The sequence below is a fragment of the Heterocephalus glaber genome, unplaced genomic scaffold (genome assembly GCF_053883595.1).
Source record: "Heterocephalus glaber isolate CG9 unplaced genomic scaffold, H.glaber_assembly_v1.0 deba00000331, whole genome shotgun sequence".
In the NCBI taxonomy this organism is placed as follows: domain Eukaryota; kingdom Metazoa; phylum Chordata; class Mammalia; order Rodentia; family Bathyergidae; genus Heterocephalus; species Heterocephalus glaber.
Window position 1 is genome coordinate 30889159 of NW_028258142.1, and position 23359 is coordinate 30912517.

A 23359-nucleotide genomic window follows, 5' to 3' on the forward strand; every position below is an offset into this window, starting at 1 on the left:
TTCTCTCACTGCTTGTAGAATTTTATTCTTCTGTTGGATTTCTGGAATCCTAACTATTATATGCCTATGTGTAGATTTTTTTGATTAAGGCTAGCTGGAGTCCTATATGCCTCACTTATCTGTATGTCAAGTTCTTTTCTCCTGCTTGGGAAGTTTTCTGCCATCACTTCTGTGAACAGTTTTTTTATGTCATCTGCACTCTCTCCTCTTTCTTCATTGACTCCAATCAGTCTTATGTTATTCTTCTTTGCATCGTCTAGCAGCTGCTGGATTGATTTCTCATGTTCCCTTACAATTTTTAAGCAATTTTTCTTTTCCTGGTCACTAATTGCAATCTTGTCTTCTATATGTGAAATTCTATCCTCATATTGGTTCATTCTGCTGCTCAGACTTTCGATGGAGTTTTTAATCTCTTGCAAATCTGTTTGTATCTATTTTATGGGTTCCATTTGTTTCCTACGTTGGGATTCCATCATGTTTCTCAGAGCCTCTATTTTTTTCTCTGTGTCCTCTCTAGATTTATTAATCATGTCTTGCACCGTGAGCAAAATCTTTGCTGTTATCTGAGTAATTATTTCTGATTTCATTTTTCCCAGATCCTCTTTTGTTGCCAGTTCAGAGAGTCCAGGTGGTTGAGTATCAGATTGTTCCATCTCGTTTCCCTTTGGGGTTGCTGTAGGTGATCCAGAAGTCTGTTTTTGAGGCTTGTTTATGTATCTTCTCATTTCCGAGGGGTGGGGTGGGGCGTGTGCTTCTGGGGCTCACGGGGCTCCCCTTCTCCCTAGGAGCTTAGGATGGCAGTGGGGGAGCTTCCTTCCGGGTGCTGGGACCAGCTGAGCTTCACCGGCCTAGGAGCCTCATGTCTCTCCCACTTTTAAGAGAAACCAGAAGAGGGCCAGGGATTTAGCTCAGTGGTTCCACTGTGCAAGGTCCCGAGTTCAATCCCTGGTACCAAAAAAAAAAAGAAAGAAAGAAACCAAAAGAGAGGATAAGAAACAAGGAAACATCTACTAAACAGCAAAGAGAGCTCCATTTAATGAGCCTGGGAGCTGAGTTTCATGGTGGAAAGGTAAATAACAGAAAAACTGGACCATTCACATTCAGAGGACAAGGAGCTATTCCAATTCTTAATCTAGACCCAGAATCTTATTTATTTGTTTGTTTGTTTTTTGGGAAACAACTGTTTATTTGTTAACCATAAATACAGACTGAATGGTACATGTTTCCATTTTCTTCTCAGGCCAAAGGTTTCAGCTTCATTATATTTTACACGAAGACAGAAGGCTTGCAGTGGCCCTGTTAAGTCTACAGCCGAGGTTTAATGATGGCCATGGTGACATAGCATGAAGTCAACCTTGTTGCCTTAGATGACTGGAATCACAGTGTCTAGACCTAGAATTTTAATGTGCTATATTCAAAGTTTGAATTTAATGTACCAGAACTTTTTGTCACAGAAAACCTGTTATTTAACATTAAAAATCATGTAAATTGGCTAGAAAATATATGAAGTAATTCTTGTCCTTTCATACTCATCATAAACATGGGAATTTTCAAAATTAAAAACTACAAAATTAAATATTAATAGGGCCAGAGATTTAGCTAGGCTGGGGATTTAGCTCATGGCACCTTGCCTGCCTTGCAAGTGCAAGGTCCTGAGTTTGATCCCCAGTACCAGGAAAAAAAATTTAAATGTTAATATTTAGAAGTAATAGATTCTTCTGCTTCTCATTTTTTCTACCGAGAACTGGGATTTGCAACATTCATTTATGTCTTTCAATCACTATAATTGTCATGCAGTAAATGTTTTAGTTTTTACATTTTTTTTTTCAAATGAAATTTCTATTTGCTGAGAAATTCAGTCTGTTAGAAGAAGCAAAACCATTTACACAAGATTTTTTTTGTTTCTTTTTTTTTTTTTTGGTACGGGGGATCGAACTGGGGTCCTTGCGCTTGAGCAGCAGGCAATGAAACCACTGAGCTAAATCCCGGCCCACGTAAGACTTTTAAAAATTAATTTTTACTGAAGTGAAATTCAGGTAACATAAAATTAACTATTTTAAAGTGAATGAGTCAGAGGCATAAAGAAATTCTTAACCTTACAATCACCACCTCCATCTATGTGCTTCCGAAATATTTTTATCACCCATAAGGAAACATCATACCCACTAAGGAGTTATTTCCCTTCCTCTACCACCAATCTTCCGTCTCTATGGATTTACTTCTTCTATTTCATAGAAATGTGGTACTGAAATATGACTACAAATACAAGAAACTTATGATTATTCACATTATCAAGAATACAGAGACAAATACTACAAAAAAATCTGTTTTCTTCAAAATCGTTAATGTCATGAAAGATAGACTAACAACTACAGCAACTTAAAACTTAACAGATCATTAAATGCAAAACTTGATCATAGACTGAAGTACACATCAGAAAACAATCCATTATACTATAGAGGACAATACTGAGACATCTGACAAAATTTAGAAACTTGTTAAAAAAAAAAAAGGCAACTGAAATGAATAGACACTTCTCAGAAGTACAAATGGCCAATAAATACATGAAAAAATGTTCAACATCACTGGCCATTCGAGATATACAAGTTAAAATAATACTAAGAAAAAAAAATAATACTAAGATTCCATCTTACTGTAAAAAGAATGGCCATTATCAAGAAATCAAATAATAACAAATGTTGGTGAGGCTTTAGGAAAAATGTAACCCTTCTATACTGCTGCTGGGAATGTAAACTAGTACAACTAACTGCTTTTTTTTTTTTTTTGGTACCGGGGATTGAACTCAGGACCTTGCACTTGCGAGGCAGGAGCTAATCCACTGGGCTAAATCCCTGGCCCATAATTTTGAAATCAGTATGGAGGTTTCTCAAAAAGCTAAAATTCAAAACTTCATTTGACTTGGCTATTCCCCTTATAGGTATCTTCCCAAAAGAGTTAAAGACATCATATTTCATTGTTACATGCATACCCATATTTATAGCAGTAGGATAAATAATAGCCGAATCTTGGAAGTGGCCTATATGTCTATCAACAGATGAATGGATAAAGAAAATGTGTATTTATACACAATGGAGTACTACTATGCCATAAAGGAGGATAAACAAGTAATTTGTAGGAAAATGAATGCACTTTGAGATTATAATGTTAGGTGAAATAAATCAGACACACAAGCTTAAATATCGCACGGTTTCTCATACGAGAAACCCAAAATATAAGTAAAGAGCAACTCCCCATGAGGAATGTAATAATTATTAGTACTGCAAGCATGTACTAATAAAAGATAAAAAATATGAAGAAAAAGAAAAAATATCCTTGCTCTGAATATACACAGCACAGTATAAAGAGGCAAAGAGGTACAATGTACATATGCAAGCTATCTTTGGAATTTCAGACTAAAATATAAAAGAGAAATCTACACAGTAGCATCAAGTGCACCAAAAAATGCTAGAGTAGCAATTTAATTGCCTGATATTCCTCAGTGAAAACTGAAAAGGCATTAAATGTAGGGCTGGAAGAGATAACCTTTTCTATGTACCAACTGGTGTTACAAGAAAAAGCTTTGAATTTACTTCTCTTTTCAAACTTTCTACCAAAGTGGAGGAGCCTCTAATAAGGAGAAATCCAAAACCACCAAAGGACTGCTTAGAGTTTACATGAAAGCTGGACACAGTGGCCCATGCCTATAATCCAAACACTAGGGAGACTGAGGCAGGAGGATGACTGACAAGTTGAAGCCCAGCCTGGGGAACTTAGGGAGATCTGCAGAATTAATCCAGAACCACTGCTGTTGCTACTCAGAACCGTGTGTGTAAAACACACATGTAAAACCTCTTGCCTTTAAGATCACAGGGATGTGTAGCCTTTATAGTAAGGTCAGCAAGGACTTCAAATAAGGGATATTTTAAAAGAAATGTATAGGTAGGTCAAGACAAAAAGTCTTATTCATAACTTGAAGAAAATAATTTCAGAATAAGGGGCTTTAAAGAAACAAAGTGCAGAAAAATGAGAAAATATAAAGATGATGACTAAGAGGAAACACTAGCAATCAAAAATCTTCATAAATGAGTCATTCAAAAATGACTTAAGATGCAGGCATGATGGCAATGCTACTTGGACGCTGATGGAGGAGGATCCCACTAGCCCAGGAATTCAGGGCCAACCTCATAATGCAGTGAGACACACAAGTCAATAAAACAAAAATAAAAATGAACAAACAAAAAGAATTTAAATAGAAGTTTTGGGAAAAGTTTTCAATTATCAATAATTGCACCTTGGATAAATCTTATTAGCTACAATGATGCCACTGCACAAAGTTCTGAGGATGTGGCTCTGTGTGCAGTGCATTCCCTGCATTCCCAAGAACCAAACTGAAACCAGACCAAGCCCTCTGGAAGCTGAAACATCTTTACAATGAAAGACACCATAAACAAAACTAAGAAAATAATAGAATTGGAGAAAACATCTGGTTCATATATAAAGAATTTTATCTGGAAAAAATAAAGAGCTCCTACAAATGAAAAAGACAAACATAAGAGAAAAATCAGCAAAGAAATAAGCAAGGCAACAAAGAAATAAATACACAATCAACATCTCAAATTATTAATCTCAGTAGTAAGCACAGAAGTGTAATTAAATCTTCAAGGAAATTTTAGTTTGTACCCAATTGTCAAAAACGAACTTTAATGCTTAGTACTGGTGAGTACAGAAAACAAGAACCTTTGATAGAATATAAATTGATAGTCTCTTGGAGGGAAATTTGACCATATCTGTGAATTTTGATCTTAGAACCTTCAACCTAATAATTCCAATTCTAGAGTATCTACCCTAGAGAAATGCCCACAAAAGTACACAATAAGACTAGGTGCAAGCCAGGCATCGTAGTGCTCACCTGTAATCTCAGCACTCTGGGAGGCAGAAGCAAGAGGATCAAAAGTTCAAACCCAGCCAGAGCAATTTAGGGAGACCCTTGCCTCAAAATAAAAAAGACCTGAACATAGAGCTCAGTGTGACAGCTCTGGATTCAATCCCCAGTATTAAAAAGAAAAAAAGACAAAAAACTAGAAACAATCTATAGTGCTCATAAATAAGTAAAGGTTAAAAAAAATTTTGTATCCATATTACAGAATATCATGTAACAATTTAAAGAGTGAGAAATGCACATTTTCACAAATATTTTAAATTAATTCACTTTTAAACCTCTAATAAGAACCATTTATGAGTCAGTTCTAACCAGAGACTGAAACTTAAAATTCAACTCTAATACACTTTCTCTTTAGAGAGAAAAAGTGAGAAAAATACCCAGATTCTAGCACAGCAAGACTAAGACACCATTTGGTGAAAGGGGTAAACATGTAGATTATATATAGCACCAGTAGCTTATTTCTTGAAACTATATATTTATAAACTTTTATATAAATGTATAAAGTTTTGGAAAGATAGAAGAGGGCAGAGAGGAAGGTTAGAAACTATGTAAAATGACTTAATTTTTACTTGATATAATTTGGTATCACTGCAAAAACATTTTAATAAGACTGTATTTATACATTATGTGAATATTTTTTAAAAATACCTAAACTTGTTGTTTGGGGAAAGCAAAATCTAGAGAACCTAAAATCATATGGCTTATTTTTTTCTGATTTAATTTTTATTTACCTTTTAAGAGTTTATTTAATATATTCATATGTCAAAATTAAAGATACAAAAATTAAGAGAATAGTGGTTTCTATCTTACCTGATTCTCCTTCTTTTGTTCTTTCTTTTCTTTTTTTTGTGGTACTGGGATTGAACCCAGGGCCTTGCACTGAGCCACATCCCTAGCCCTAGCCCTTTTTTTTGGTGGTGGGAGGGGATCTTTTTGAGACAGGATCTCACTATGCAGTTCAGGCTGGCCTTGAACTCACTTTGTAGCCCAGGCTGGCCTCAAACTCTGACTCAAGGGATCCTCCTGCCTCTGACTCCCAAGTGCTGAGATTACAGGCCTGTGCCACCACGCCCAGCTATCCCTATCCCTTTTAAAATATTTTACCTCGGTCTAAGTTACCCAGACAGAGCTTGTGAGCCTCCTGCCTCACCCTCCTGAGTAGCTGGGATTACAGGTGTACCCACTATGCCCAGTTACTATTCCTTCTCTGAAAGTAAGCATGAAATGTAATTGTTAATTTCCTGACCTAGACTTGTTTTAAATGTTTAAAGATACATGAAAATTTAGCTAGAAACATTAATGAACAAAATTATCTATGCCATGGGAGGCGCAGAATGAGAGAGGCCAGTAAAAAGAACTGAGCAATAGTCTGCAAGACAGCAGAGGGTAAATTCAAGAGAGGACTGCACCATCAGGGTGAAAGGCTGGGGTTTTTATATTTTTAATTACATGTTTATATTTTATCATGATGAGGGGGGTCCGGAAACGTTATCCTAGGAATGCTTTCATCAGGCCATAGTGGTCCTGCTGTCCACTTGTAGGATAGCCAGGTATTGTGCGAAGACTGAGTAATGTTTTGGTCAACCAGGCCCAGTGTCCTTGGCATTGCTAGAAATGGTCCTTCTGGGTAAAATTAACTAACAAATATGTAAAGATTAGCTTTAAAGTTTTGTGGGGTTTTTTTGCAGTACTGGGATTGAACTCAGGACCTTGTGCTTGTGAGGCAGGTGAGGTGCCACTGAGCTAAATCCCCCGCCCAACTTTAAAGGTTTTTGATCAAGAATATCAGAATAAAACATGTATATCGTACAGTACTCGAAAGGAACTTGACATTACATTGAGATAGGAAAAGAAATGCTGTTCTTTAAGACCTGACAAGCAGTTAAATTATCTTGGTTTTTTAAAATTTATTTTAAAAATTTTATTTTATTGGTACATTTGAGGTGTACAATATAATGACATTCATCATTGGAAATTTGCACCTTTACATAATCTCTCTTGGTTCTTACTTTTCACCCTTCCTCTGCCCTCCCTTCAACCCCTCCATCTCTCCCTATTTACAAAGACTTTGTTTCCATTTTTTCATTTTCTCATATTAATTCCATTCCTTTCTTTCCTTTCCCCATCCCTCCCACTTCCCCTTTGCCCCTTTTCCTATTTCACATTATTTATTATACCTTTTAGTCCTTATTTACACTTTCAGTTTCTCACACTAGAGAAATTATTCAGTTTTTACACGTCTTACTTATTTCACTTAAGAGTATTGCCTCAATGTGCATCCATTTAGCTATGTCTCTAATTTCTCATTTTTTATGGCTGAGTAGTACTCCATTTTAGAAAAAAAACACATTTTCTTTATCCAGTCTCCAGTTGATGGGCATTTGGGCTGTTTCCAAGCTTTAGCTATTACAAACTGTGCTGCTATGAACATGGGTGCACATGTATCACTGTGGTATATGATTCTTTAATTCTTTGGGGAAGATCCCCAGCAGGGGAATAGCTGTGTCAAATGGGACTTTCAGTCCTACTTATTTGAGGTATCTCCATACTGATTTCCACAGTGGTTGCACCAGTCTACACTCCCACCAGCAGTGGAGCAGTGTTCCTCTTTCCCCACAGCCCCACCAGCATTTGTTATTGGTTGATTTCATGATAGCAGCCATTCTTTCTGGGGTGAGGTGGAATCTCAGCATTGTTTTCGTTTGCATCTCTCAAATGACCAGTGATGTTGAACATTTTTTCATTATGTTTATTTGCTATTTCTACTTCTTTGTCTGAGAAATGTCTGTTCATTTCAGATGCCCATTTCTGGATTGGGTCTTTAAATGTGGGAGGTCTGATTTTTTTAAGTTCTTTATGTATTTGAGATAGAAGACCTCTGTCTGATGAACAGCAGGTGAAAATTTTTTCCCACATTGTGGGTCGTCTCTTCACACTGTTGGTGGTTTCTCTTGCTGTGCAGAAGCTTTTTACCAAGAAGAGATCCCACTGGTGAGGGTTTTTCTTCACATTAAACAATTCAGTAGATACCACGTGTCCTATAATGCAATTAAATTCTGACTCTACCTAGAGATAGTGTCAGACCCCAGAGGTTACAGGCGCATCCCAAAAGACTGCCCCCACTTCAAATGTGAACTGCAAGTAGTAGGTTGCCACCTACACTTCCAGGCAGCCAGCTTATATTTGGGTTCCCACTAATACCTCCTCAGTGGGTTTAATAATTTGCTAGGATGGGTGACAACACAAGGAAAAACTTTACTTAACATACCAGCTTATTATAAAATATAAAAAATGAGACAGATGAACAGATATATGGGGGAAGGTTTAGAGGGGAGGCACTGCATGCTCCCAGCACCTTCACGTGTTCAGCAATCCAGAAGTTCTGGAAATCTTGTAGGAGGGTTTTATAGAGCTTAAGGTGCAGCACCACCCTTCTAAAGTTCCACTCCTCTAGTCACCTGGGTCTTTCTGTTGAGGGCCCCAGGCCTCAGGTGTGATCACAGGGTGGGGGGGGGCGCCTTATCAAGAGTAACAAAAGTTAATCGTGGTTACCACGGGGAAGTGAATAAAACCTAGAATTTGCAGAAGTTAAACTGATACTATTTTAGTGAACTTCTAAATTTAACATCTATTAATTATGCGTCTTTTCTTTGTGGTAGGGTCTACCTTCTGTTTTCCTGGAAAGGATGACTTTACATCATTTGATGAGCCTATTTCACGTTTTTTGGTTGTTTGCTTATTTTTGGTTTTTGCAGTCTAAAATAAAAATGTTAAATGCAATTTTAGTTCTCAAAAGGTAATGTCTTAATTTTGTACTAAATCAGGTTAGAAGCAGAGGCTTAACTTAGATTAATGATTATTGTGCCCAGTTTAACATATTGAAGGAAAAGGAGCCAACTTTGGAAGATCTGATAAGCAAGTAGAAAACAAAAAGTAAAAGCATAAAACCTCTAAATGGTGTGATACATTTTTTAAAAGAAGAAAAGTTACATTTCATAGTTTTGGATTATAACTAGAGAGAAAGCCCTAAGCCTCTATGGTCTATTCTGATCCTTAATTGCTTAGCTGTCATTTACCCATGTTTCTGTTTACTATGTATTAAAATGGGTAGTAGTGTTTACTTAACTACCTCACAGATGTGTTAAGGCATAGTACATTAAATTTCATGAACTGTTTCTCAGTCTCATTTAAAGCCTCCGAAATTTGAACCTATTTGTACCACAATGTGATACTCAGAATTTTATTCATACCAGGCTTTGATAATTAAACTGGAAAATGAAGGTTAAACAACCCTGTTGTGATCTGGCCAGATAACACTCAGAATTCATGTGGCTGCTATTTTAGTGAAAATGGACGGGGATGGGTTTATTTCAAAAAGGCCAAGGATCTTTTTTTCTTCCAGTATTCTAGATGAACATATTGTAGTAAACAGAACAGAGATTATGGACCTAAAGTGGTAATAAGACTATTTTGGGGAGGGGAATGCTATTGAAACTTTAGAGCCATATTTAAAATACCTCAGGCTAATTACTGTTAATTTGGGGAGATGAACTTATTTTTGATAATGAGAGTGGACTAATTCAACAGGAAGTTCTAGAGTTCCTGCTGTTAATAAAATTACTTTGAGTTGATACATTTTTTATAGGTGATAGTTTTCTTTTTGAAAATTTAGTATTAAGGACTTAAAATGTGAACACATTTGTGTGGAACTATCCACACCTCTTGAGAATCTTAACTACTGGAAATCCTTAACCAATCACAGTAGTTTTTGCCTTTTTATTTTCAGAATTTTGATTAGACATTTTATATTGATTTTTTTTTTTTTTTTTTTTTTTTTTTTTTTTTTTTTTTTGGTACCAGGGATCAAACTCGGGTCTTTGAGCTGTGCAGCAGGTGGCAAAACGACTGAGCTAAGTTCCCGGCCCTATATTGATTTTTTTGTAATCATATTTCATCTAAACATAGCTTTTTCTGATCTTTAAAATTTTAATCTAAAGATAGAATCCCATTTTTAATTAATTTAAAGAAGTAACAAAATCACTTTTTCCTGTTCCTTTAGGAAAGAGCTATTGCCAAAGTAAAGAGGTAGATGATATTTCATCTTGTTATGTAATGGGGTTGTGGTTTGAGAGCAACTGTTTTCCTCGTAAAATTCGAATTTCAAGGGATGTCAGTGTTCATTTATGCCATTTCTTCATTCCAAGACGGTTCTATTCCATTTTAGAAATTTGAAATATGTAATTTGAAATCCTTAAATAAAATTTGGACTTAATTTTATTTAAAAAAAAAAAAAGTAACAAAAGTAGCTCCTATCACTTAGGAAGTTCCAAGGGTTTTAGGGTCTCTGTGCCAGGAATACAGACAAAGACCAAATATATTTCAGATAACACTATATTATTTTAATATATAATTATGAGTCTTATGCCTTTTATAACACTTCTTTCATAAGCAGAAAAATTTGTTTTGTGTGTGTGCACAAGTGCACATGCTATGGTGTGTGTGTGAACTGTGGGGTGTGTGTGGGTATTTCCAAGTACATAAGCCTTAAACTGTGACTTATCTAATTAGTGGATTTACATACTTGACCAGATTTTCCCTGAATCACAACTAGAGTTACTGAAAGTCATGGACATCACTTAATATATTAAAGCAGGAAAAAAACCAAAACAAAACAAACTAAAGTTCAGAGATGCTCCAGAGTTCTACTATGGTTTCTATTTGCTGTTTCAAATCTTTCAACCCTTGAGCCTTTAGTTACCTTGTTCCTGATTCTTTGATGTATTCCCTCCCTCTCCTTTAAAAACTCATTTTTAGGACAAAATTTCATTTACTAATTAAACAATTTCTCTTTAAATTCTCATAGCTCTTCAGTTACCTATTTCTAATATGCCATTTGTTTACTTCAATTATTTTAAGTCTACATTTGTACTTGGACCTTTTAATTCACCTACTCATGTTTTATGACTTAAAATTCTGTTTTAAAAGCTTATTATAAAGACTTTCAAGACCTTTTCAGATTATTCTAACGTCTTCAGTGCCTAGATAGACACTTTTGGTCTCTTCCATGGCATAATTCTTATCTATGAGCTATTTTTTAAAAAATAGGAGTGACCTTTGACAAAAGTCTCCTACATGTGCTATGCTTGGGAAACCAACCTTTGAAGGCAGTAAGTATGCTTCTATGAAATCCAAAGAGCTTAACAGCCTAAAACTAGTTTCTAAATTTGTTTGTTTTAAATGGTTACATACTTCCAGGGTAGAATTCCAAACCCAAATTCAAATGAGCTGAAGGTTTTAAGATTCCTATGGTGTGAGGTAAGGGGCTTAACTCTCACCTCAACCCAGGAAGGATGCAGGTTTCAGCTCCACTAACAGAGAGGATAGTTTTCCCAGTTCTCACTAATTTGGGTTCCTCATGTTGAATAGGGCATGGGAAATCAGTTTCTATTTCCTGCAAGCAACAGATATTTGCCCGTTATATTTATTGTTCCATGTTCACTCACAGGACCCTTGTCTAACTCCAGCTCACTGCTGGAGGATCTTTCTTCAATCCTGAATGTGGAGACTTCCCTTTCTTGCTCTCAAATTTGATTCCATGTTTCTTTCTATTTCACTTACCATTACTCTTCTTTTTGAACAAGAAAGGTAAATTCCAATACGTGACTAAGTGACCACTGTAAAGAATTTGATTCATCCTCACCTTAAGCCTCATCTTATTTACTGAGTCATCTACTGAGCACCTACCACATCCCTGGACCTGAATGAGGCCTGAAGCAGTACTGCTCTCATATTTCCACTAAACCTACATGAGTCCACGTCTTTTTAGCTCTCATGAAGCACATAATACTTTCCTAACATTGTTCTATAATAAGTAAAGCCCAAAGGCTTTTCTTTGTGAATTTTTAAAAAACTACGAACAAGGGGAAAACCAAGAAAAATATCTAACTTACCTTTTCTTGGTTGTTTTCAAATTTAAAAACATACCAATAATAGGCTTCCCAAGGTTTTCTTTTTTATAATTTGTGTGTCTATGAATTATCTTTACTACCTCAATCTAACAATAAATTAGACATAGTGGTGCAAACCTGTAATCCCAGCACTCAGGAGGCTGAGGCAGGAAGATTTCGAGTTTAGGACTAGCCTGGACTATGTAGCAAGACCCTGTCTCAACGAAATTAAATTAAATTACATTTTAAAAGATAAGAAAATAGGTTATAAGCTGCTTTAAGCAAACTCCTTTGACTTTATTTTTTTATGACAAAATCTACTTTGTAAGAGATTCCTTGCTGAATTCCTTTAAATAACAAATTGTTATAGGCTGCTTTTAAATTGCAACTTTCACTTCAGATCTTTTCAGGATTGTGCTGCATGAAAGATTTATGTTATTTTCCTTCTATTTATTAATGTACAGTAGAAAGTGCTATCAACTGGCTCTGGAAGTAAAAATTCTGTACTTTCTATCATGTTTCTAATAATTAACCAAACAATAACCTACCACTAAAAATATTAATTATAGCAACACAATGGTAGAAAAAAATGTACCAAGAAGTAGTCCCCCCTGGTCCCCAAACATAATTGAAAAGTATTAACAAAACAGGACAGCTGTCACTCAGGTGAGTAGAGGAAAAACTCTAAATTTTGTCTCTGTCGTTAAAAAAAGTGGGTTTTTTTCATTCAGGAGGCTGAGACAGGGGGATCACAAGTTTGAAGCCAGCCTGGGCTACGTAGTGAGCTCAAAGCCAGCCTCAACTACATGAAGGGACCTTGTCTCAATAAACCAAACAAAAACAAATAATTAAGAAGTGGGTTTTGAGGTGTTTTGTTTTGTTTGGGTGAGTTATTTGAGTGAGTGAGTGTGTGTGTGTGTGTGTGTGTGTGTGTGTGTGTGTATGGTTTTGAGACAAGGTCTCCATAAGTCCCTAAACTGCCCAGGCTGAGCTCAAACTTGAGATCCTCCTGCCTCAACCTCTCAGAGTGCTGAGATTATAGTTATGAGCCACCACATCTGGCTTTTAACAGTTTTAGAAAAATTGATCATATGTTTGTGTGGTTCTTCCAGAGTAGGCAGCCTTCTTTACCACAATGAAATCTCTGGCACCAAAAAATTAGGTTAGCATTGCAATCTAATCTGCAATGAGGTAGACTGCCTAACTGAGGTAGGCAAATCTAAAAATAGTATGAAATATACTTTATTTTAAATAAAAGACAATCTAAAAAAGCACATCTTACAATTAGCAGCTAAGATTAACATTCTGATACATAAACTCTATTTTCAGCTCCTGGTTACAATCCTGCTCCTATCAAATTACTGAAGTTAGTCTGTACAGTAGAGGTAACATCATGTGTCAAATCTAACCTCATATGATTATCAAATGAGAGAATATGCGTAAAAGAGTATGATAAAGAGTTGAAATGTTATTCATATTATAGAGAATTTTATTATTAAGTGATAGGGGAAAATAAAACATAAAAGTAACTTTATGTATTTTTTTTCAGTATTGGGAATTGAACCCAGAACTTTCATACTGAAGTACATTCCCAGCCTTTTTCACAGTGGACCCCTGACTTATGAACTCCATTGGTTCCCAAGGGTTGGTTGGTTGTAACTAAGTCAATATGGCGGAGATCTGAATGTTCACCTAGGTACACGCTACAGATAACAAGAGGCAGGTGAATCTTCCATTAACCTAATTAACCCAAGTTGTTCAAGTGTAAGGCCAGTCGTTACTTGAGGGTCCACTGTATTTTGAGATAGGGTCTCACTAAGTCACTAAATTGCCCAGACTGGGCTGGAATCTACAATCCTCCTGCCCCAGCCTCCCAGTGTGCTGAGATTACAGGCGAGTGCAACCACACCGAGGAACATAAAAGTAACTTTTGGGGGGGGGGGGACCGGGGATGAAATTTGGGTCCTTGCGCTTGCAGGGCAGGCGGCTGAACCACTGAGCTAAATCCCTGGCCCCATAAAAATAATTTTAGTGGTATCTTTAAGACAAGGTGATGTAAGGAAAAAAACTTCTTGGAAGACCCATTTTTGCCAATTAGAACTCAGGACAGTTACAAAGAGAATCTGACAAATGGGCTTATTACCAACTGGCGGAATGACAAAATGGGAGAAAACATTCCTACCATCTTGTTTTACAGATATGACAGAACTAGAAAAATGAGTAAAAACAGGAAACAAAAAAAGGTGGAGAGTTTAATTCTAATTATGTAAAACCAAGCTGCTTACTCCAGAGTTCGATATGCCTGGTTTTTGCCCTGGTATGGCCACTGTTCTTTACCTTACCTTGCCCTTTCTAAGGGGTAAGGGCTGATAAAAGCAGGGTGTTCTCAAACTGGGAGGAAGTGAAACTCCCTTGACAGTGGTGTTTACAAACAGACTGGGAGTGAAACAGTGAGGCCTTCGGCTGCTGGAGAACTCTCATTAGGGCCGCCAGGGCGGGGGTGGAGGGGGGTGGGGAGAGACATAGATAAAGTCAACCTCCCAAAAGACCAAAACACTTAACACTACTGGCTAGAAAGGCCAATACTTGGTGTAACCAGCATAAGCTTTGCAGCCAGTCAGATGTGAATTTGAATTTGACTGACCTCAGCTAATTATCTTATGAGCTGTCAGCAAGGTGTACTCAAGTAGTCCCGCAACTGCTGTTAGTCTGAGAAACATTTTCATTGGTCTGTGATCAAAGAAGGAGAAACTAGGACAATACAATATAGTTGTTCACAATACTAAATTTATTCTTTGTTTTTATGTTATAACGATGACCTCCCTCCCTTTTGGTGATAAGTCCTTTCTTTTCAAAAAGGACAGAGACAATAGATTGAAGTAGTTTTTAAGAAGGTCCTTACTTAACCTTCACAGAATCAAATGTTGGCATATATTTGGTCCCCAAATGTCCCCTATTCATACATTTGTCTGTTTGTTTGAGATAGGGTCTTGCTATATCATAACTCAAGCTGGCCTCAGTACTATCTGGCCTACACATAATTTTAAAAATTTGTCCATGAAGTCCAATCTGGGTACCACACAATTGTAAGTCTCATTTTCTCATCAAGATAATGGAGAGGAGTTCCCTTTTACACAACCGTATGTAGTAATATAAAGTAGACAGCCCTCCAAGCTTTATCATCATCATGAACTTGACTACTTGACTGGAAGATTTACTGAATAAAACTCAGACCAGGGCAGTCTAACAGAGAGGTCAATGGACAAGCCCTGGAGTCAAACTGCATGGATTTAAATGCTGGGCTTTGCCTTTCGCTAATCAGTGAGTCTGAGTCAAATCAGGACCTCCCCAAACTGCTGATATCTAATCATTCAAATGAAATAGCACCAACAGCTACTAAGTAGGAGCTGTTTGGAGATTTCAATGAGATAATCCACACAGGACACATCACAATCACAGTGCCCTTATAAGTTCTCATAAGCATAATTGTTGTAGACTAAAGTGGTCAGAAGTTGCTTTCTAAATTCCTGCTAGTTTTGTCAACAACATCCTCTAAAGATGAAATCCGTATTAAGAAGCTATGAGCTATGAAGATAATCATGATTAACATTCATTTAAATATTTCAAATTAAAATCTCTAGGTCAAGAATGACAATCTGAATACAGATCCAGGCAACATCAATCATCGTCCTAAACATTATCTACAGAAATAATATTCATTACTCTTGAAATGTGTAAATATTGATCAAAAGAAGTATAACATGTAGCCATATGAACAAATGATGACTTTCAAATAAACTACTAAATTTTTTTTTTTTGATACCGGGGATTGAACTTGGGATCTTGCACTTGTGAGGCAGGCGTCAGAACCACTGAGCTAAATCCCCAGCCCTTAAACTACTAAATTTTAATAAAATAGTTCAATTTTTGGAAAATCAAATGTAACTTCTTTATTGCGAACTTTCTTCTCTAAAATGAATACTCAGTAAATAAAGGTTTTAGTTTACGTCTTAAAATATGGCTAGTTTGTCTGAAATCAATCAGCATAAATTAGAATTTTAGTTTACCACAGTACAAAATTTAATACAGATTAAGCTTTTATGTGAGATAAAATAAGAATTAGGCAAGAAGAATATTATAGTAGCTTTTAACTTAACAAAAAACTGAAATGGTAAATGAGTTTCTCCTTTAATGTATTTTCCTGAGTATATTTAAAAAACAAAAACGTACATGAGTATCTTCTAAGGGTGTAACCCATAAGCAGGTCTTTTTAGTAACACCTATTAACCAGGAGTATGTTACTCTCAAAAGAAAGAATTACAGAAGTATCGTCCAACATTTCCTATTAGTGTATTATAAAGGTTGTATGAGCATTTCTGGTCTAACTTTCAAGGTTTTATAACTATCACAAAAGAATTTGATACAGATTACAAACTAGGGGTCAAAGTTGATTAAAGATCCAAGATTAAAAGACAGAATTAAACTTTTTTCTTTGCAAACCATGTAACACAGCAAGTGTTATAACAACTAGCTATAGCAGTTACATTTCTATACACTAGACATTTATTGGGGGGACAAATGTTTCTTCTCTAACTTCGAGAACATTTGAAAACTAAAGATAAAAATGTGTGGGTATTACTTTGCAATTAGCTTAACAATGGTTCAGGAAGACAGAGGAGGGAGTGGAGCTCTGAAGTCAGACTGCTTGAGTCTGAATCCAAGATCTCACATTAAACTATGCGCTGTCTTGGATAAGTTCCTAAACTTTAGTTTCTTCGTTTGTATACTGGGAGATAATAAGAGTACCAACCTTAGAAGGTTATTGGGATAATCCATTTAACGAACAGTGCCCAGCCCATCACTAACAACAGTGCTTTTACTGTTATCAACAATTGCAATACTAACAAATAACAATGTTACTGACTGCTTTGTAGAAGTGACCTGCCACAACCATTAATCACTAAGGTCAATCAGCAGACAGGAGAGGATGAAACGTTTTCTAAAGGGGCACGTCTGTTGAGGTTATTCTGATGAGGCTTCTCAACAAAGGCAACATAAATGTTCTAGAATCATCTTCCAAAACAAAAAAGAAAGATACTGTGAAAGGCCACAAAATGCAACAAACAGTACACGCCGAGATGGCGATCGCGGGCGTCAAAGAAACACCTGCCAACCCCGAGGCACAGATGCCATTTCCTCAGAACAGACAAAACCACTTCAATCGTACAACTTCCTACCCTGCAGCAACTCTTTCTTTCAAAGAACCCACACACGGTCTAACTTTGTCACTTCCTCATCCCAGGTGAAAAAGCGATCCTGCCAAAGGGGTTTAGAGTTAAAACGGTCTTTAAGGGCGCCAGAGGAGAGAGAGATGCTCGTTACCTGGAGGCCACAGGGCTGGAGCCTGGGGTGGAAGGTTGGAGCTGGGGCGCCCCCGGCAACGGCGAGCGGGAAAAGCGGAAAAGCGCTCCCCAAAGCGCGCGACCGGAACAGCCGCGGGCGGTGGCACCGGGGGTCCCGCCGGACCTGAGCGACCCGGTCGGGTCGGGGCGCACGCGCGGAAGCCGCGCTCGGCTCCCGGCGGTCCGCAGAGGAGCCGCACCCGAGCAGCCCGGCCCCGGCCTCGCCGCGCAGAGCCTTACCCGAAGCCTCGTCCTGCGACAGGTGGTCCTGCGGACGCAGCCCTGCCGCCCGCCCCACGATGTTCAGCCCCGGGGCGGCTGGTCCTGCCCTCCTTACCCCCGAGCTCCCAGAAGCCCGCGCCAGCTCAGGCTCACCCTGGCGTGGACCGCCGCACAAACCTCAAGGGAGCCAGGAAAGCGGGGAGAGCCGGCGCGGCCCTGGGCGGACGGACGGGCGCGCGAACCAATGGGAGGCAGGGACCCTGCGGGGGGCGGTGCCTCGAGCACCTTCCTCCTTTCGGTTGGTTTCTCCTGGTTAACTGTTCGGGGGCCGCGCGCGCGCCCCCGAGTGGACGCGACCCGGAGACCTCGGAGAGCCTAGCAGAGTTGGAGGACTTTAGAGGCAGGCAGCTCTGAGGAAGAACCGAGTATTCCTTAACGCGGTCCTTCCCTCGGCGCACTCCCGGCTTTGGCTTGGGGAGGGGTGGCGAGGCAGGGCTGCGAGTTCGCGCGAGGGCGCGCTCTGCGCAGGCGCGAGCGGGGTGTCGGCGGGTACCAGTCTCGGAATCCAAGGAGGTTAGAGAAACTGCTGGGATTGGGTCCATCCTGAAGGCCCTTGGAAGAAGGGAGAGGATGGAGGAGAGATTTAAGAGCTGGATACAAGGCAAGAGAATGGAAAGGGAGAAGAGGGAGGTCCCCGGAAATACAAGGCTTCAGTACTTTAGTAGGAAGTACTGGACACTTCTATGTTTCAGAGCTGTTTTTGTTGGTGTGTGTAGGACTCACTTTCCTGCAGAATTCTTGCCACTCTGCGCGGCTGCTGGCGCAGATACTGACCCGCAGGGAATTTACGTCCCTACTAGCACAATTACCACAAATATTGTGTTCTCTCAGAAAAGCACGGGATCACTAAATTATCAAGTCCTTGAAAGCAGCAGGGACCACACTTCCCCACATCTGTACCCACCCAGGATTAGGATTCTGGAGGATATTTCTTTTATCCTTATTTCAGAAAATATCACTAGAAATTCTTTATTGTAATCGAATTTGCCTAATCATGAAACCAGGGATGGTAATGACAATTTTTTTTAAATGTACAGGGTAAACAAGAGGCAAGGCAGATAAACTATAAGAGAAGTAAATGTGTCAGGGACCGTGGCACAAGCCTGTAATCCCAGCCACTCCATAGGCTGAAGCATGAGGATCCCAAGTTCAAGGCCAACCTGGGCAAATAAGTGATGGTACTGTCTCAAAGAAATTTTAAAAGGGGCTAGGTTGTAGCTCAGTCCCCAATACCACAATCAATCAATGATGGAAATGTAGGAGAGAAAATTGCGAAGCAGAGAAAAGTAAATTGTTCCCTCCTAAAGTCTATATAAATTCCGGAGCAACTATCCTACTCTGAACTTTGAAGGGTGAGGCATCTGAGGGAACATTGTAGTTAGATGATAAGTGATAGGCATGGCTGCTATGGTAACCACCACAGTAAAAAGGAGGGCTATAAATAAGCATGACCTAAGATAACCCTACTCACCAGACTCAAGGCGCGGCAAGTTGTAGGAGGGAAACTTCAAAAATGTGAATGTCTTTAGAAGTGCTTGATCAGTGGAAGTGTTATTCTTTTGTTTTTGAAAGACATTTTGTTTTTGAAAGGCCTGCATTAGAATAACCCCAGGTTAAAGATTTGTAGAGAGCTATAGTGATGATGCACACCTGTAATCCTGGCCCTCTGGGAGGCTGAGGCAGGAGGATCTCAAGTTCAAGCCTAGCCTAGCGAAACCATATCTTAAAATAAAAAATAAAAAAGGGCTGGGATATTGTTCAGTGTGTGGGCGAGAAGGAATTCATCATGGATTAGACTTATTTAGATTAAATTGACACAGGCATTAAAGATATTTGGTCTTTATTAAACCTATATCTGCTAATGTCAAGGAGGCAGACAACTGTTTGACTGGACTACTCTCAGCTCTCCTTAGTTACTTCTAGTGATTGATCAAAGGCTTTCTGATAAAAAAATTAACAAACTTTTACTAGAAAAACAAATTAGTTTTTCTGTTCACACAATCATCACAGAATACATTGCATCACTTGTGGTCATCAAAATGTGTAGCCTGTAGTCCCAGCTACTTGAGGGGCTGAGGTGGAAGGGTCATTTAGGCCAGGAGTTCAGACCAGCCTGGGCAATGTAGTGGGCAATACCACATTTTTTAATGCATGGATTTACCCCCTCCACAACCAGTTCTACACCACAAACTGGCAGGGTGTCCTATAATTTAACTCAGCTGTGACACTATCTGCCTAGAGATGGCATCACTTCTTGCAGAATGAAGGCTGGGTCCCACAAGACTGTCTTCAATTTAGATGTCAGTCACAACCCCCAAGTTGCCCCCACCCCTTCTTTGCATTCAATTAATTTGCCAGGCTAGCTCACAGGACTCGGGAGACACTTTATTTACTTTTACTAGTTTATTATAAAAGATGTTTCAAAGTGTATAGATGAACAGCCAGATGGAAGAAATGCATGGGACAAGGTATGTGAGAAGGGCTGAGAGTTTCCATGCCCTTTCTGGCCACACTACCCCTCAGGTAGCTCTACACATTCAGCAAACAGAAAACTCTCCAAACCCATCCTTGTGGGGTTTTATGGAGACTTTATTATGTAGGCATGATTGAATACATTGTAAATCATTGGTGACCAGCTTTACTTTCTGCTGGAGGTAGGAGGGGTGCATCTGAAAATTCCAAGCAGTATCTATCTAATCACTCATATCTTTTTTTTTTGGTACCGGGGATCAAATTTGGGTCCTTGAGCTTGCAAGGCAGGCAGCAGAACCACAGTATCTAATCACATGGTTGGTTTCCCTGGTAGTAACCTCCATCCTGAAGTTATTCAGGAACTTTCCAAGAGTTGCAAATTGCCTCATTAGAACAAAAAATACTCCTATCACCCAAGATATCCTGAGAAAATGATTTATTAGCTCTGTATCAGATCTTGACACTCAAGAAGTTACAAAGGTGTTGGGAGTTCTGTGTGAGGAACTGGGGATGGAGACCAAATTTGAAAACAGAAGATTCTCCAAGTGTCCTGTCTGTAAGGATTTTAGAAGCTCTGTCTTAGGAACCATGACAGAAATCAAACATATGTCTTGTTATACCATGAAAGCATAGGCTTCCTATCCCATATGTTGCCATGTGGCTGTTGAACTCTTGAAAAGTGGTTAATTTAAATAGAGGTACACATTGTATTTGAAGACACTGAAAAAAGTAAATATCTTTAAAAAATATTGATCACATGTCAAAATAATATTTTGGTTTAAATGAAATATATTATTAAAATTAAAATTCACCTTTTTCTTTTTTTACGGTGTGTGTGTGTGTGTGTGTGTGTGTGTGTGTTGCTGGGGATTTAACCCAGGGTCTTGTGCATGCTAGACAAGCATTGTACTACTAGGCTTCATTCCAGTCCTCCTTTTTACTTTTAAAATGTACTTAAAATTATATTACTGGGGCCTGGGGGTACAGCTCAGAATGAATGCCTAGCATGAGCCAGGCTTTGGGTTTGGTCCCTAACACCACAAGAAAAAAAGAAAGAGAGAGAAGAGAGAAAAGAAAAGAAAGAAGAAAAAATTACATATGTAGATCCCATTTATGGCTTGCACTTTATTTCCACTGGACAGCTCTTTTCTAAGGGGGAGCCTGTTAGAACCATGAAAGTAGAAACTGCTGGGTAGGGCTTCTGGCAAGGCTTATTTAAAGAACACAGTCAATTGGCACGTGTGTTTGGCCTTTTTGCCTCATCTTTTTTTTTTTTTTTTTTTTTTTTACCAAAAATGTTTGGAGGTATGACATCTGTCATTGGGCCACAAAGCTGACAAACAAGAGGATGAAGCCCTGAGGTACTAGGAGAACAGAACAGCCTGTGTGTTTCTCTCCTCTAGTGTATACACATACCTACCAGAAAAGTTAATACAGCAGCATAAGGTGTTCTTTTCATATAACCGGTTATTGGTGACATATTACATATATTACATTGGGGATTCGAACAATGAAAGGGTAAGGAAAAGACGAATATAGCTGGAGAATAGGACTAATCTTTAATGGTGTCATTATGCCTAAAACCCCCTCTGCTGGTTTCTGTAAGCAAAAATTACACTGTTGTAACTCCTGGGGTAACTGAAGTTGTCATTATTCTGCAACAAATGATGAGTTTTCTGAATGATTGAAAACAGATGTACGGAAAATTATTCACATACTTTAAATACAATGATAATCTTCAGCTCTGAAAATACATTCTTTTCAATTTACCATTAAGCATTTATCTGTTCAGTTTTGCTGGAACTGAGCTATTTCATCTTTAAATGGTGCCATTTTGATTCAGTAATAGTTATAGTGAGTCACTAAGATGTCTCACTAGTTAATAGTTAAAAGGCAAAAGGGAATCATGCATTTCCCTAGGTCTCTAGAAATAATGTAAGTGTGTAGACATTTTTCAAGTACAGAATTTTTTAAAAATTGAATTTTAAGGTCTGATATCCAATACAGTAGTTTAGGGGCACATAAACCTAAGGAGCATTATTATTATTATAACTATCACTATTACTGTTACTACTAGATCTGATATCTCCAATTTGACCTAATAGGAGTCATGAGCTATTCTAAAGAACACAATCTAAATTAAGATATTATGATAGGAACAAGATTTGTGTGTACTTTAACAGCAAATGTTAAAAAGGATTTTTGGCCACAAACAACTGAAAATCCTATAAAATTGGTTTGTACAAGCAGAGGCTTATTTTACAAATAAGAAATACAGGGGTAGGTCTAAGGCTGAACATAACTCAGTCACTTTCTGGATGATCCTTAAGAGAATGAAAGAATCTTTCCTAAAGGTAGTGTCTCTCCGATAAATGAAGACAGAACCAGACAATCCCTGAACAGAAATAGGACTCAGCAAAAACACAACTCCAAGCAAAGTGCAGATAAATATGCTATTTATGGATAATCTGGTAATGAAAGAAGGGAAATCATTTGAATTCCTATGGTTATGTATGAGAGGGTTGCAAATTTTTCTGGTCAAATGCCTCAGTTCCTCAGTGAATTTTACATTTGCATTTTGATTGCTTGCTTCTTTACACTGAAAGCAAAAGCACACGTTGAGAGTTTGGAATACTCAAGCTGTAGTGTTCTCTCTGATATTCTCTTATCAGAAAGGCACTGGGCATTTTTTTCTCCTGTCAGGTGGACACGATTAAACTTCCTTCCTATCTCAGAGGGCATTGAAAGGAGGAGATGGGGTGAGAAATACGCAGAGATTTTGTAAAGTAAAAAGGATATATATGCAAACAAAGAATTCTCTCCCAGGCTTCCTGCCTGATATGTAAATAATATTGAACAAGTTATAATGTTTAATATATACTCACTGAGCAGTTACTCTTTGCTAAGCATAGCTCCAAAATTTCTCATGTATATGTTAAAATCATTTAATTGTCTTAACACTATACTTTCTATGAGGTAATTATAATTATTATCCCATTTAGACTTGGGTTGATTCACTCAAGGGTGCCTTGGGAAAGGGATATAACCATACATACATATTTTTGAATATCTGTATGTGTAGTTCAATGTCTTAGAAAGACTAGAAAGAATATTTGGGGCATTGTGTTACCTGGGAAGTCTCTCTCATTATAAGCTGTCAGAATCCTTCATAACTCAAGTACAAATTCTAATCTTACTGCAGTAGACCCTGGTATAATGGTATACAAATCCAGACTGGAATTACCTGGGAGCCTTAAAATAGGTGATGTCTGTTCTATACCAATTAAATAAGAATCTTCTGATGTGAAACTCCA

General features: G+C 38.1%; 1 protein-coding gene and 1 pseudogene across 4 annotated transcripts in view; both read right to left on the reverse strand.

Moving 5' to 3' along the window:
- Positions 1 to 17743, reverse strand: part of Me2 (malic enzyme 2) — a 78342-nt gene extending 60599 nt beyond the window's left edge. The window contains exon 1 of one of the 4 annotated variants that reach the window (XM_004855165.3): positions 17532 to 17743. The gene's annotated coding sequence lies outside the window, so the exon portion shown is untranslated. Of the gene's footprint in view, positions 1 to 17271 lie in introns of all 4 variants that reach the window. The other 3 variants (XM_004855166.4, XM_021236629.2, XM_013075913.3) reach the window with 3 other exon arrangements.
- On the reverse strand, positions 4253 to 4336 carry LOC147830079 (U4 spliceosomal RNA; annotated as a pseudogene).
- Positions 17744 to 23359: the final 5616 nt, after the last annotated feature.